At 35.9% G+C, this 17,695-nt stretch overlaps 1 protein-coding gene across 1 annotated transcript in view; it reads right to left on the minus strand.

Annotated features, from left to right (window-relative positions):
- CDK17 (cyclin-dependent kinase 17) overlaps nucleotides 1-17,689 on the minus strand; it is a 99,075-nt gene extending 81,386 nt beyond the window's left edge. The window contains exon 1 of the mRNA XM_008569061.1: nucleotides 17,638-17,689. The gene's annotated coding sequence lies outside the window, so the exon portion shown is untranslated. The remainder of the gene's footprint in view (nucleotides 1-17,637) is intronic.
- Between the last annotated feature and the right edge of the window lie 6 nt (nucleotides 17,690-17,695).

Here is a 17,695-nt window from a genome sequence, read left to right on the forward strand (position 1 = left end):
TTATTTGTTTAAATATTATTTGTTAACTAGTGATATTTGTTATTTTTAAGTAAATTACAATTTCCTGTCGATTAAAATTTCTGTTTTCACTTATAATACAGTAAATATAGATAGATATAACCCACATAAACAAAAGATCTTAAGGGTCCTCAATACTGTTCAAGACTGTAAAAAGGTCCTGAGACCAAAAAGGTAGAAAACCTGCTAATAAAGCTATACTGAACCAATCCTCAAATCTAAAATCTGGTCTTCTACTCACCAGGATTAAATGAGCTATCTAAACAAAAACTTCCCAGGTTTCACCATATTATAAACTCCTTAAAAACAGAAAAAAAAAAAGCTTCAATTCCTTTCAAAAATAATTTAATTCTATATCACATGATACATTTTTCAATTAAGATCAAATAGTATTATCTGTTGTCTTTTATGTTTTTGAAGTACAATCTCACAAAATATTCACGTAGGTTTCACTGAGAATGTTCTTAGCATACTTGGCACAGGTTAAATATGAATTTGCTCAATGTGTTTTTTTAAAAAAAGAAGACCGTGTAGGCAACTTTCTAGCTTTTCTTTCCAAGAGACACCTGAACTGGACAACTGAAAGTGCTATTTTGTCACTCTGTAATTCATGACACAGTAATAGTTTATTACATTTTTAAAAAATTAACATTTTATTAAAGAATGTATAAGACAAATTCTACTGAATAGTGGCCAACTTTCCTTGGCAACAGGGGAACACTTGGCAACATATTAAATATGCCAGCATTCTTCAATCTTCCAGTAGTTTTTCTTTGGGAAAGGGAAGGGCTGTTTAAGGAAAAAAATCACTCTTATATGGTCAGTTAATTTCAAAGTTACTGTGAATATCCCCAAAAAGAATCTTCCTAGGGCTGAATCAGTTGACTTCAAACCTAAAAAACCACCATCACCTTCAGAAAAGCTTTTTTGTGATTTTGGGGGATGAGTAGGGGTAACATATTAATCCTTTAACACATTTCTTGCTAAATGGAAAATTAGAAATTGCTCACATACCACTCCTAACAGGGAGGGAGCATAACAACAAGCTAATTAACAAGTATACTCTAAGAAAAAAATAAATTAAAAAACAAGTATACTTTACTTTCTTTATAAGATCTATAATAAAGGCCAGGTTGTAAGATTGCAATCCAAACAGTAAAAAGAAAATTTATACTTGACTAAACTCCATAACCACAACTTTGTTTTTTTACCCCAAAAGTTTTCATTTTTATTTGTAGGATTTTCTACTCTACTAACCCTATCTATTGAGGAAAACTCAGCGTATTATAAATTGGAAAATTAAAGTACTAGGTTAGATTAACACAAAATGAAAAAAAAAAAGGTAAAATATGCATATGCATTACAAATAACAAACTTTAAAAAAATGTTCAAAGAACATTTTTCCCTTCTCCAAGGATCACATTCCAGGGAGTGCTTCATAACTTCTGGCCTCTTTGCTTTGCAGGAGCACACCCTTCGTCAGGAGCAACAAGCCCCTTCCCCCCTCATCTCATCCTTTGTCCTATCAGCAAACTCTTATTCTTCCTTTAAAACTCTATTCAAATACCATTCTTCCCAAGAAGCAACACCAGAGATTTCAAGGCCCAGGGAGAGGGAAGAACTAATAATTTGTTTCTTCACGGAACTAAAAATAAGTTCAGATGGGCTGAATACCAGTCAAATAGGAGGCTTAGGGGAAAGTGAGAAGGACACAAGAGGCTACCCATCAGAAAGAAATGAAGCAGTACAACAAAGCTACCCAGCTACAGCCACTTGAGAGGCAGAGAGCAGGACAAAGGTATATATACTTGGGTCTATTCCAGTGCACAAATTTATGCTCATCTACCCCAATCCTGATCTACCTGACTAAGGCTTTCTCCACATTTGCACCAGTTTTTCCCAGCCATACTGAACAGTCATACAACAGAGCAGTTTTGATCAGCAAATTTAAATGGGCCTCAACACTGGTCAACAATCCTACTATAATTTTCCGCTGAGCTTGATCTCCTGCTCTCCCTAACATCTACTACTTATTTCAAACCATCTTCACTATCTACAATTACATGACAACCCTCCAACTCAGCACCACTCAGTATGTACATTACACACACAAACACACACACATATGCATACACACACACACACACACACACACACACGTAATTCAAGACAGAAGTCTTCAGGTAGAAACTTCCTCAACTAACCTATGGCAATATCTTCATCTCTCTTTCCCTATTACAGGAGTTTGGCCACTCTCTCATCACCCTAAAAACACTTTCCTTGGCTTACCTATAACAATATCCTGGTTTTCTTCCAACCTCTCTGGCCACTCTTTTGCAGGTTTATTCCATTCCCTCACCGCACTCCCAGACAGACATGCACACCCCCAACACACACACCCCCACACCCACACACACACCCACACCCACATATGCAGCCATTAAGTAGGAGAACTTTTAAGGCCCAGGCATTCTTCCTCTCACTCTATGTTTCCTCATTAGGCAAGCTCATCCAGGCACGTAGCTTTAATAGCATCTATACGATAACTCCCAAATTTCCATCTCTTATCCTGAGAGGTCAGGATAACTTCTGGCCTCTTTGCTTTGCAGGAGCACACCCTGCATCAGGAGCAACAAGCCCCTTACCCCCTCATCTCATCACTGAGCTGCAGACTCATATATCCAACTGCCTTATTGGGTGTGTCAGACACCTTAATTGTTAAAGTTAGGCCTCATTCTTCAGGGGAAAAATTCGAAGTCAAACCACTCACTAAGAGAATGTATTGTCTCTGTAATGGGCCTAAGAATTAGACTTTTACAAATACATGTTAAAAGTTTATTGTGGTTCTGAATGTGCACTGAGAACTGAAACTGTCTACACCGAGTTTACAGTCTACATTAACCATGGCTATTCTGCTGTCTTCAACATGACTTTACTATTCCAGGAAATTCTTGCCCAGGCAGATAAGAGTTGCAAATGACTTCATTGTTCATTTCAGGAACTTCCCGAAAAAACCATATAAACCAACATCAGACTATTTAATTTTTCAATAAATACCAGCAAACGATTGTTCATTTTCCAAACTCTTTGAAAATCTCACCTCAAAACCCTTGCCTTGTCTGTCAATTCTAAACTATTATATCATGATCCTTACCTAATTCTAATCAAGCCTCGCACTGAAACATCTACCTTAAACCAGACTCCAAATCCTCAAAAAATACCCCAACTTTGCTGTCTCTTCTCAGTTTGCTATCTTTTCACCGCTACCACCACTCTCTGCAAATGCTACCAGCTATGTAAAGATGGTACTCTCCTTTACTGCTATAAGCAATAAACTCAACAGGTTATTTTTGGTGATATATTCCAGGAGCCAACATTTCACAGCACTACCAAATAGCTTCCCAAATGTCTGTTAAAAATTCAAAACAGTGATACTAGTTCCATCAAAAGCAGTTTGGAGAAAGTACGAATACCTTTATAAAAAGTCATGATAAATCATCTCCCTATATTAAGCAGCATCCATTGACATTACTGGCCCCAGTTTCTTAATGAGCTAAAACAGCTAATTCGTACACTAATTAAATTTCTAAAGAATACCAAACAGAGATTACTTATATCACGGCCATAAAACCAGAAAAGAGTTCTAAGGAAGGTGGGAAATAAATCACAGACAAGTTTAATAACCTAAACAAGAATCACATGAGAAATGGAATGGGGAAAAATTGAGTATACAATAATTTACAATACTAATAATCAGTAGAAGAAAGAAAATACTGCAAAATATACTACAAATGAACAGTGAAAAGAAACTTTAAAGGAGTTTTCATTACTATAAAATCATTTATAAACCATAACTTGGAATTAAGACACAGTGAAATGCTTAATGTTTTCCAGGAAGTTCAGACTTCTTAACCACCAAAAATAAATGCATAAGCATTACTTTTACTATAAATCATTTTAAGCACCTGTAAGGCCACAGGCATGCTAATGCACAAATAGTTTGAAAGAAAAGGTTAAGCATTTAAAATGCCACAAAGATTGGAAGGAATTGAAGGATTCAAATTTTAAGACATAAATGTGAAAAAGGAAATCACAAGTTCTGGAAGAAAATATGGATGCATTCCCTTTTAACCTTGGAGTAGTGAATACTTATCTAACTATATTTCAAAACCCAGAAACAGGGCCGACCCCGTGGCGCACTCGGGAGGGCGCAGCAGCGCTCTGGCCGGTGCGCTCACTGGCTGAGCGCAGACGACACCAAGCCAAGGGTTGTGATCCCCTTACCCGTCACAAAAAGGACAAAAAAAACCAAAAAAACCCAGAAACATAAAAGAAAAAATTGTATCACCATATAAAAGTGAAAAGTTCTGCACGAAAAAAGTTTTGCATAAAAAAAAAAAAAATCATAAACAATCCAAAAGTAAAAAACAAAACTTGCAACTCACTTCACAAATAAAGGGCTAATCTCCCTATAGAGAACTCCTGAAATCAAGAAGGAAAAGACCAATTACCTAACAAAAACAGAGGATGTAAGAGTTCACAGAAGGCAAAAAAAAAAAAAAATGTCCCTTGCAGTAGATCGAATGTCCCTCCATACTCTTTTTTTTTTTTTCCTTTTTGTCTTTTTTCGTGTCCGGCAACGGATCGCAACCCTCAGTGTCGCGCCCGTACCGGACCGGGACCGGCAACGGGATCGCAACCCTCGGCGTCGCGCCCGCACCTCGCTCAGCCAGTGAGCGGGAACCGGTCTGCATGTGGGATCCGAACCCTCGACGGGAGTGCCGCCGCGCTCCCAAGCGGTGCACTGTAGCAGTGCGCCACCGGGCCGGCCCCCTCCATACTCTTTGAAGCTTAATCCCCACTGTAACTGCTGAGTGGGAAATCCTATTATGATAATTGAAAGGTGGGGCCTTGAGGGGGTGATTAGATTGTGAGGACTACACCCAAGTAAATGGATTAATCCATTGACAGTTTAATGGTGGTCATGAGCATGGTTCTGTGGGTTTTAAAAGGCGAAGGAGAGAGGAGTTAAGTTAGCTCTCCCTCTGCTCTGCCATTCTCACCATGTGACACCCTGCGCCACTATAAAGTTACCACCAAGAACAAGGCTCTCACCAGATGTGTTCCCTGGACTTTGGACTTCCCAGCCTCCCAAACTGTAAGCAATAAATATTGTTTCTTTACAAATTACCTAGTCCCAGGTATTTTATTATAAGCAACAGAAAGGGACTAATACGCCCCTTAAACCTATGAAACTTTTTCAGTTGGCTATGTCCCTTTGATATAGCCCATTTATTGTTTTTGAGTACTTCCTTACTTTCCAGAACTACAAGATGCACCAGGTTCATACTGTATTTCTATTTCCTGCCTCAGTCCTAAAATCAGTCATTTCTCCAAGGAGGCCTGGTTCTTTCTATTGGAGGATGGTATTAAAAACCAAGATCTGTGCACTAGGTTTTCTCATTGCTACTGGGTGTTACTGCTTCTAGGCCCTCTCAGCTGACAGAGCAGAGAAATATATGACCTATATATCCTCATTCTCAGAATCTAAACCACACATTCACTTGTACAATATATGTATGATGTTATTCATTTGGCACTGTAACAGCATAAGACAGGAAACAACCCAAGTGTCCACACAGGATCAAGTAACTAAACTATGGTATACCCATACAGTGAAATACTATGTAGCTATTAAAAGTAAAGATCTTTATCTAGACATGGAAAGATCTCCAGAATAAAATATACATTTGTTTTGTTTTGCAAAAAAGAAACATTGAAAACATAAATAGGATGCTAAAAAAAATGTTTACCTATAAAAAGTGTGGGAGGAAAATAGGAAGGAGACAGCAAGTGAGTCCGAAAAAAGACTTCACTACGTATATTTCTCTTAAAAAATTAAGTTTATCTTATCTATTCAAAAAAATAAGTTTAATTCTTAAAAAGGACTTAAAATGCCTATTAAAGAAGGAGTTGAAGGATTCAAATACTAAAAAAGGAAAAAAAAAGATATTCATTTCAAAAGAGTAAATACTATGAGACAAGGTAGCTCTAACTTAGGGACAGTCATGTACCAAAAAATTATTTGTAAACTTTAGTAAAAAGGAGATATTTCATGTCAATCTCAGTTGAATTTAAAGTATTAAAAAGCACTACAGCTGCTAAAATTAGCCTATTCTCAGAACCTAGCCTAAATGAATTACTATTAAGTGGATAGTCATTGTATGATCACCTACATTAGCAGGGAAGTAAAGTCTAAAGAATTGCAAAATCATTTGTAGAGACACAATTAATATTTGTATTCTTGATTATAAGATATGCTCATGTTTATAGTTAAATGAAAGGATCTACCATTTTTACATTTTGTAAATCTACTATTTATATTGCTTATTTCTCCCAAAATGGTGGAACCAATTTCTAACATATAGGAACATTTCTTTATTGGAAGATAAAAATGGCAGATATTTTGAGAATTAAACACACATTTCCAAGTGCTCCTAAAACACAGTAAAACAATTTTCATGTCTCTGAGGTAAACCAAACTAGAAAAAAAAAAAAGGCACAAGTAGATCTTTTTAGCGTTTCCAATATGTGGAAGCAACCCTTTGAGGCTGCTTCTGAAACATCAACTTATCACAAAAGGTTGTCCATTCAGCTTTCAAAAGTAGCTCATTTGCAACTGTTCACAAAACTTTCCCAATGGCTTTACTGTAGAAAAATTACACTCTGTGCCAAAAAAATGTTTAACAGCTCAATTCTGTAGATAAATAAAACCAAAATTCCTTAATGGACTATCTCCCCCTTAGATCGCACTCCTACCACTACCTCCATATGCAACCTTTATTTATTTATTTTTACCACAAAGAAATAATCACGAAGCTGGTAGAAAATAACAGTATTTTAAAAGGAATGTAAAATCTTTCCTCATATCCTTTTTACTTGCTCTTTTAAACTAGGAAGTGCTTCTCTTCTCTTTTCTCTATTTGTAAAACTAATATCTTTAGCATCACCTCCTCTGAGAAATCTACCTATTACCCTCAGCTAAATGGCACTCCCTCTTTCATGATAAGCATTAAGTTCACCTTTGGTGATAACACAACTAACCTGATAAAATCTATCATAAGCTACCTAATCTTTTATTGAGATGCTCTTTACATGGTACAACCTGGACAATGAGTAAGAAGAAGTCTATTCTAGTGCCTGACACAATTCGTAGACATATTGACAAATCTAGGGTTCAAGTTTTATAGTAGGGAGACCAGTTTTGAAGAAAAAATAAGAGACGTCTATTATAGGGAACTGAAAGGGCCAGCTGCAATTTTCCTCCCATAAATTTTCTTTACTATCACACTTAGGTCTAACCTTTTTTTTTTTTTTTTGACCTGCCATCTATAAAAGTAAAATAAAAATACAATATAAGAATATCAAAATTATCAGGAGAAAAAAATTCAGCATTGTGCCATACCAGACATTAAGACATATTATAAGGTGCTAATAATTAAAATAAGCTAGGATGAGTATAAAAATAGATGGATCACCAAAACAAATTATCTCAGATTTTTTTTTTAATTATATGTAACAATTTGATATAAAACAAAGAAAATATTCCAAAATAAAAAAAAAAAAAAATTTCCAAAAAAAAAAAAAAAAAAATTCCAAAAAAAAAAAAAAAAAAATTCCAAAAAAAAAAAAAAAAAAATTCCAAAAAAAAAAAAAAAAAAATTCCAAAAAAAAAAAAAAAAAAAAAAAAAAGGAGCAGCAGCAGCTGTCAGGATTCAAGCAATGGTAAAAGTCTCCTTAGCAATTTGGGGGGAAAACCCAACATCCCAGCAAAGAAATTCAAACACAAGTAATAATATCCTTCTACAAAGCAATCATCAAAAGCAAATATTAGTATCACTAAAAATATACAAAACACATTACTAGTAGTAGTACAACAGGCAATACCAGAAAAAAGGTTCATAGGCTTTGATTTGGGAATTCCACTTCTGGATAACCCTAAGGGAATGTAAAATGGGGGAGGGGGTGTCACATTTTCAAGTTTGTCACAGTACAATTTAAAATAGTAAAAAATGAAAAGTAATAATTATCATATACTATAAAATGGTTAAACCTCTTTTGATGAACTGATGCAAATGCTAAAAATGACTGCCATAAGATTCGGTACCTTAAAAAAAACTTATACTACCTTATAAAAAGTATCTTAAACAAAAATACAAAGCTCTATATATGAAAAAAAGACAAAGGGAATATTTGAAAATCATAACGACTGCCTTAGGGAATACAGACTGTCTATTTTCTACATTATTATACTTTTTCACATTTAAAAACTAAATTTCAAAAACATAATAACTGAGACCATACAGACAGAAAACAGTAAGACACTGATAAGAAACAAACTAAAAGAGTAAGACAAAAACATCCAGTAACGGGATAAAAAATAAATTAAATAATTGGAACAGAAAACGTTTATACATAAACTTAAGAAAACCCCCAAACCTGGCAAAACTAGAAGGTTCCAAGTAGAATTAAAAGGGAAGAAATAATAAGATGGAAGAATAGAAAGTTTTTATCACTTTGCCTTTACTTTAAATTTAATTTATGAGTGGTTCCTTCCTTTAACACTGTGTTAAACCCTAGAACAGTGTTTCTAAGACTCCAGGACCCATCAAGAATTAATTGGAACATTAAAAATCTAAACCCAGAGATTCTGATTTGGGTAGAAAAAACAGGAAAAACACCAATATCCCAGCAATCAAAGAAATTCAAATATTGAATTCAAATGTTGAACTGGGACAGAGCTTGAGACTGTACCCACACACAAACATTTTAAGCTTTTTTTTTTCTTCTTTTCTTTCTTTATTTTTTTTTTACATCAAGAAGAGTACTTCTGAAGTTCAGGTTAAGACCACTGACCTAGAAGAACATATAATAATACACAATAATATAATAAATAGTAAGCATTCAAGCAGATTTTATGACATAGATTATAATGCAATGTCAGTTTCTTCTTTCTATGGTAAGTTTTATGAACAATTATTCTATTTTGATGTCAGAAAAACTTGAGAGTCACACACAAGAGTGATGATTAACAAGGAAAGAAATTACTGCCTAGACTGTTAAGACTTCAAATGAGCAGTAAAGCACAGGCCTAAATAAGGGGAACAGAACAAGGCAAATGGTTAAAAGAAAAATTTGGTTAGCCCTAAGAAAAAGCTTATCAACGTGCTTACACACACACAAAGGAAGATTATTACCTCTTTACTCCTAATGGTCATTAGATAAGAAACAACAATGAATATCCTAGATTATTTAGTCCACTGGTCTGTCCATACCCACCCTCCAATACATGAAGGTCACAACATATACCCATTAGTAAGTATCTAACCCATTTCCACAGTGATTCTCAAATTGGGTGGGAGTGGAAAGACTTAGAAAATCCAGGAGGTCTGCATAGTTTAAAAAGCCAAAGATATGATTTTGATTCAATTGTCCTTATGAATCACTGATTCAGACATTCACCAACCTAAAGGAATGGATCAGTTAAACAAGTTTATTACCATTACCAATAGTTCTTTTAAGTAAATAAAGAATAACAACAACGAAAATAATCACTAACTGTAAGTGCTCACTAGGTGCAAGATACTTTGCAGGGCTTTACATGCATTATTTCATTTAATTCCACAGCCCTATCAAGTAAGGTTCTGTTATTTCCCAATCTTATAAAAGAAAATGACCTTTAAGAGTTTACTAACTCATGATCACACAGTCATCAGTTATTACTGAAGTAGTCTTTATAGAAAAAAAAAATGAAAACATATAACCAATTCTAAACTTTTATATAATAGAAACTTGAGTTGCAAATGTTTTCCAAAACTTCTAAAATAAATGTTTCAACTATTTACTAGCTTCTTTTGGAAAAAAAGGGATCAGAGGAAAATGGAAATCCAAATAACAAGACTATCTAGAGAAGGGAGAGATCTACAAGAATTCATGCTCACGAACTTATGGGCAAAAATTATTACAAAATACAATGATGACTCCACTGCTTCTGAAATTATAGACATAAGTAAATAAATTATGACCTCAAAAATTTAGCTAGTATAAAAATTTTAATGTCTTATGACCATATAATGAATGATTTGAGGAATTTGAAAAAGCACCAAATTTCACAAATTGTAAAAATTCATTTTTTGTGTGTTGTTTGTTTTGGCAGCTGGCTGGTATGGGAACTCAAACTCTTGATTTTCGTGTTATAAGACTATGCTCTAACCAATGAGCTAACCGGCCAGCCCAAAAGTTCATTTTTAAGTGTCACATTTCAAACAAGAGATGTTACCATGCCATAACCTCTGATTTCTAAAATAAATCTATTACTTACAATAACACACCTACTACAGCAGAGGTATAATTTAAAACTCAATTTTTAAAAAGGCTTTAATTTAAAAAGTAGACTATAAAACAGTTTTTATTTAATTACAGTCATTCTATTGAAAAACAAAGCTTATGGACAACTCTACACAAACTATCAGGGTAGCAGGAATGACATTAAATGCACTGTTCAATCCTTTGAGTGCAATTCTTCACTTTACTTCAGAAAGCACATTTATTTCTAGTACTACATAGTTAAAGAGCTGAATTTCATCAGAGATGACATTTTTTCATTTAAACCAAATTTTACTATATTGATATTGACCAATGTTTTTAGACCTTTAGAAATCAGTATTTTCTTTAAATACAAATATTGTAATTTTATATTTCCAATTTGTCTAAAAGATATCAATCTTTGAAGGCTACATCCTTTTTCTCTCCATTTTCACTAACAAGTTAGTACAGCTCACATGTAATTTAAAAGTCTCAATAATGCCAAATTACTGCACCTCGAAGTTGTTCTACAAACTCCTTCTAGATTTTTCTCACATAAATACTCGCAAATATCGCCAACATCATGTAGCTCCAACATTCAAAACCTTTCATGGCTTTTTATTTTCTACTATATCAGAATTTATTCTTGGCTGTTTCTAAGCCATGACTACTCTGACCCTAACTTACTAATTAAGTGTTGTTTCCCTTAATCCTATCACTTCATTCAATTAATACATACTATGGGGGGAATAGAGAAATGAAAAAAAAACATGGTCATTCAGTAGCACAAAGCCAGCCAAAAGGGGGAGAGACTTGCAAATAATTAACTACAATATAATGTATTAAGTAATGTAGTAGAAATAAATGCTATACAGCAGAACCACCAGAACTCTGCCAGAGTGGAATAAGAAACACTTCAGAGGAAGTGACACCTGGCCTCATAACGAGAATTTCTCTTCGTGTAAGTGTCACAGTATTGTAGTATCAACACACTGATTTCCTCCTCTTTGTATTCTAGCAATTCCCATAGTGCCTAGTCCAGAGGTGACAAGTACTTCAGACATGGATGGATGGATGGATGGATGGATGGATGGATGGATGGATGGATGGATGGATGGATGGATGGATGGATGGATGGATGGATGGATGGATGGATGGATGGATGGATGGATGGATGGATGGATGGATGGATGGATGGATAGAAGTGAGGGAGGGAGAGAGGGAAGAAAAGATAGAACACATCAATAAATATAAAGAAAGAATGAATAATGGTTAGATTAAAATGGGGCAAAACTGGAAGTAGTAATTCAGACGAGACATTCCAAAACTCTGACATAAGAAAGTGGCACAGGAAAAAATAAGTCCAAAAGATACTTAGGAATTAAAATTAACAGGATTTGGTGTGACTGACTGGACTAGGGACAAGGGAGCATAAGTGACTAAGCTGACTGCAGAGCCACTCACAGTGATTGAGAATGATGGTAGGTGATAAAAGAGTTCAGTTTAAGTAAGTGAGCACTAAGAGGTAATAACCTTGGAGGTAGCTGGAATGGACTCAGAAAAAGATGTCTGGATTAGAAATAAAGAGGTGGAAATCACTAGCATATAGATGATGAAACAAAGCCCTAAATATACATGAGACTGCCCAAGGAACACATACAACATGAGAAGAGGACCATGGACACAATATCCAACCAACCAATACTGCTGTTATTTCACATTACAATAATGCCACATTAAATTATATTTTTACAACATATGCAATGACTAATACAATGCTGAGGACATAACAAATGCTTTAAAAAATACTTCCTGGCTGCACACTTGAATTAATTGAAAAATGAAATTTATTAAGTCAAATTGAGCCATAAATAAAACATCATGTCTTGTTCTTTAAATTGTGAATAAGAAATATCTATATTAACAATACTAATTTGCAATTTGTATATAATAAGGGTTAATTTTGAATATAAAGTTATAAAAGTGTAGAATCTCTTCAGATATTTCCATTTTTCAGTGGCATAAAGCCACATAATAAAAACATAAATTCAAAATTTATACCTTAATTAAAATAAGAAATACCCAAACCAAAAACCAATAGGCATATACATACGTGTACATTTAATGTATATGTATCACACATATATAAAATTTATCTCAGTTGGTTAGACCATGATGCTGATAACACCAAGGTCCAGCATTTGATCCCTATACCGGCCAGCCACCAAAAAAAAAAAGATAAAATTTATCTACTTTAAGGTAAAATTTTCACCCAATACTAAAGCTATCTACACAGCATCATGCATCTGGACTGTCCTCCCTTTGATGGCATCCCCTCGAATAATGAAAACCAACTTTAACACATGTAAAACCAAAATAAATAAGTAAACATATAAGTAAAAAAATAAATAAATAAATAAGAAAGTAAAAATACTTGTATCACAATGCCAAGTAAGATTTTTCTCTCTTTCAGCATCCATATTCATTTCACTTTATGCACAAAGAACTCTTGATAAATCCATGGTTAAATAAATCTACAAATATTTTAAATATCTTTTAGCACCTTGATTTTCATTTATCTGGAGTGATAAACATGTCCTACCTTACACATTTTGTATAGTTCAATTCAAACTAAAAAAATTAATTCAATGGAGTTAATCCTAATTTGGATGAGCTTTTCTAATTTACCACTGTTTACAGAGCATAGACACTAACACTGACTTTATAACATCCCACCTCTGTGGAAGCAGTGCTTCATGGTGGTTTGAATACCTAAACTGGAATGTCAGCCTCACCATAGTGGTAGGACTCTGGAGACAATTACTTATTTTAAGGTCATTGTTTCCTCATGTGAAAATACACAGTACCTATATGATGGGTTTATTGTGAGGATTTAACAAAATAACATCTAGCATAGTGTCTAGCAGAGGAGGTAATTAATTAACATTAATTTCTTTCACATTGTTTATGTTATGGACTGAATGTTTGTGTGCCCCCAAAATTATATGTTGAAGCCCTAACCTCTCAGTGTGATGGTTACTGGAGGTGGGCCTATGGGAGGTAATTAAATTTACATTAGCTCCTGAGAGTGGGCATCAGTGAAGGGATTTATGCCCTTATAAAAGGAGGAAGAGAGAAAGATATCTCTCTCCCTCCTTCCCCTGACCCTGCCCCTCCTCATAGGCAGGCATGGAGAAAAGGCCATGATAGCACACAGCAAGAAGGCATCAGAGAAGGCAGATGTATGCAAGCCAGGAAGAGGGCCCTCAACAGAACCAGACCAAGCTAGACTCCAGATTTCCAGACTCCAGAACTGAGAGAGAATATATGTTTGTTTTTTAAGCCATCCAGTGTATGGTATTTTATCATGGCAGCTGAGAAGACTATGATAGGTTATATCAAAAAATATTTTAAAACGGAGACTTTGGAGAGCAAGATAATTTTCACCTCATCCCAATATGTCACAGAGCTGTAAATCTACCTCCTCAAACACAGTATTCAGTATGGTATGTTACTGCAGAACATAATAACATTATTTATTAGATTTACTGGTAGATGTCTACTGATTTTCCAAAGTGGAAAACAGGCAAGGAAAGTAAGCCACATTCAGATATATTCAATACATTTTTCTGGCCCTTGGCAATTCCTCTTTCCAGGTTAATATTACACAGATTTAAAAGTAACTACAGTAACTATACTGGGAGCAAAATAATGACAAAGAATCCACTTATGGTAATAAGAATTCTTAAAAGCCAGTCTAACTGGTCCTCTCCCCACGAGTTCAAAGAAATTGCCAACATCACAGGTTGAATGCTAGGGAGCTATACCAGATGCCATAACCTATTGTTTATCTTCAGGAATTAAAATACAAAATGCCATAATCACTTTACAAAATACACTTTAAATAACTATTTCCTACTTAAAACTTTAGGCAAAATTACCCATCAAAATTCAAAAGAACCTAAAACTATTCTTTCCCATGTATGAGAGGAGAGACAATTTTTAAAACGGAGAATATTTTTTATAAGCTGGATTTAACATATAATTTTTTTTTTTTTTTACAAATATAACAACAAATTCATTAAGTAATTATCCAACCTGGAAGTATAAAAGCAATATAAAAGAACTCTAGGACATGATACTGTAACTTTATAAAGACTAGGGAACAGCAATAAAGACTTGAAATGTAAAGCCTTACAAATAGCATTGTTAGACAATAACAAAGAAAATAGTAGGGCAAAAATTTTGTGTTCACAGATAACTTTTAATATTAAGAAAGAATAACATCTTTACTTTTGAATACAGCTTCCATATTGAATATAGTTACTATAGTTTCCATTGTTCACAATAAAATATTTGCACTGTTTTTCAGTTAGTATTATCATACCAATAGAAAGAAGCAAAATATTAATGAAAATAAAGGGGAAAAAACAAGCCTTGACAGAGCAAAGAAAATGATTTTATACGCCATTTCTTTCCACCATAATTGTAGGATTGAACCAGTATCTGAACACAAAATATATCAACAAACATATATGTTAAAATGTTCTTAGTCAACGCAGCTATCCTGAGCTACAGAGCAAATTAATTTAAATTTCTGTATTTTTGTAAAATCAGTGACTTTTGTAAAATCAGTGTACAAAGCTACCATATCATTTAATCAATTCCTCCTATTTCATCTTTCCTTACATTGTATCTTTCTTTTTTCTTTCTGGTAACCAGAGTACATATGCCAGGCTGCTCTATTTTACATACCTAAAACTAAAAGTTACTTTTTTGGGCCTGAATCACAGGATGAGAATAAATCACACATTTTATAGAAGCTTCTTTTAGTAATAGGCAAATTAACAAGATTTTAATTCTATATTTACTTTTTCTCTGATTGTAAAAGTAACTTGAAAATTTATAAAATACAGAAAGAAAAATTTTTTTTTTCACCAATAAATCCCACCATCCAGAAACCTTTATTAACTTTTTTGTAGATTTCCTTCCAGTGACACTTAAATCTCAATTATCTAATTAGACACTAATAAATATTCAGGAAAAAAATCAACATATCCTCAATATGGCTTCTCAATAAATATTATATAAAACATCAATTATTAATGATATGACCTGTTAATTTCACAGGTGTCTCTAAAATGTTTGAAGTGGTGCTGTGGGGTAGGAAGTCCCATAATTTAGAGACTGGTTCCTAAACTGACACCTCTTTCACGAACAATTTTTATAGTTTTAACACTTTAATGGCATCAAGCAGCAAGAAATGACTGTGTTATCAACATTAATGTCTTTAATCAAACAGGCTTTACTTTCATTTTCTTTCCATCCATATTTCAATAATGTTTTTATTGTCATTGTAAAAATAATCAAATAATAACATATAATTGCACAGTAGTTTTAAAGAAGGTAAAATTCAAAGACTGAGCAATTTTTTTCAAAGTCCATCATTCAAACTGTTAGTGCTTCTGGCCTATGAGATGGCTTACCAGATAAAAGGATAACACTCTTTGTATTCCAATATTCTCTCTCATAACATTTTAAAAAAAAAGAATATTCTTTAAATATAGCCACTTTTTTTCTTTTGTTTCAACTAATTGTTTATGGACGTATGCAGATACTAGAATTACAAAGACTGAAATGACTTCATAAACAAAGCAACATCCCAACATCTAATAAATAAGCCAACTCCTTACACTCATAAAAGAAAAAAACAAAACCAATGATTATAACACCAGCAAGCTTTTTTTCTTAAAATTTAGCTTAGCCTTATTTCTAGCTTCAAGGGAGGCTTTGGTCTACTTGGGGCATCAAAGGTCTTAAACTCCAATTCATTTTCTTCTGCCCAATGGTTAACAAAGTAAGTGTAACACAGTAACTCAGATTTGTTACTTTGATCTTCTTACACAAACACCTTTTAAAAAAGAAATCCTTCAACAAAGACTCAAAAAAGAAACAGCAAAGTTTGAGAAAAGAATTGCCTGTCTTTAAGTCAAGCATTTCCTGATAAGTGACAGAAGGTCTGGCTGCCAGGAATACACTTTGTTGACCGTAGGAATGGACAAGACTCAAAACAAAATTTGCCACTTCTGTATCTAGAAAGTAACATGTTATGACCTGATATTAATTTGGCCAAGAGGTGATAAAACATGACCAACGACGTGTGTTCGGTGAACATATTAGTATAAAGAAGGAGCGCCACGGATTTCAGCTCACTGCTTTTGCCATTTTTGCAGAAGAAAAGCTAATTGTTAATGGCCATGTGACATTATATATCCCAGAAAGGAAAGGGTGGGAGGAAGAGAGGAGCTCAAGGCAGTTCAGGGTCAGAACAAGCTCAGGCATCCTGTCATTAGCAAACGTTCCCCAAGATGAAGGCAAAATGCGCTTAGCTGAAAAGGAGTGGGTGAAAAGAAGGGGGAGAACGAGGGGAAAACCACAGGAGTCAATGTGGCAGTGTGGGGGTGATGGAAGGGAGGAAATCTGGAGCTCTCCAGCTGAGCTGAGGAGCAAAAGCATCGGGCACAAAAATGCTCAGAAAAACAACTGCGACGGAGACAACACTCGGCATCTCCCTCCCCCCATTTTCTCCTCCCCATCGACTTTTTAGGTTTCCCACATTCCCTCCACCTCCACTGCTGACCCACACTCAGGGGTGTGACCCGCCAGCAGGAGGCTGCCCTGATCTTTGTCTCGGCCCGCTCCCCACGCGAGGGCTCCTCCTCCCCCGCGCTCCCCGCCGCGCACAGCCCCGGCGTCTCCACGGAGCTGCGAGCGCCGCGGCCGCCGCCCCGCTCGCCCACCTCTCGCGGACCCGCGCCCCTTCCTTCCCCTCTCGGGCAGCGCCGCTCGCGCTTCCAGCTCCACCCCCGCTGAGGAGACCTTTGTGTCTCGGGGGACTTTCTGCCTCTTCCCCTCCTCCGCCTCTCGGTGAGACCGGCCTCCCCCGGAGACCAAAGCGGTAGCCAGCAGCGGAGGCGGCGGCGGCTAGAGGCGCCTCCCGGGAAGGGGCCCGGCAGACACCTACAGCCCACCTCACCCCCGGAAATGCCTGGGCGACCCGGGGCCCGCGCTGGACCGGAGGGGTGACAGGCACACGAGAGTCCCCAGCACCGCGCCTCCTCTCTCAACTTCCCGGCCGGGCCTGAGCCTCCCACGCCCCCACCAGCCCCCCGCCCCCGGTCCCACGCACCCTCCCGGGCTCTCGTAGGCCGGGCAGTAGAGGACACGCAGCGCGGTCGCCCGCCGCCAACTCACCAGCAAGTGCGGGGGCCGCGTCCCGAGGCGAGGCGCGGAGGGAAAGCGGCTCCGCCGA

This window comes from Galeopterus variegatus, unplaced genomic scaffold, assembly GCF_000696425.1.
Source record: "Galeopterus variegatus unplaced genomic scaffold, G_variegatus-3.0.2 Scaffold461, whole genome shotgun sequence".
In the NCBI taxonomy this organism is placed as follows: Eukaryota; Metazoa; Chordata; class Mammalia; order Dermoptera; family Cynocephalidae; genus Galeopterus; species Galeopterus variegatus.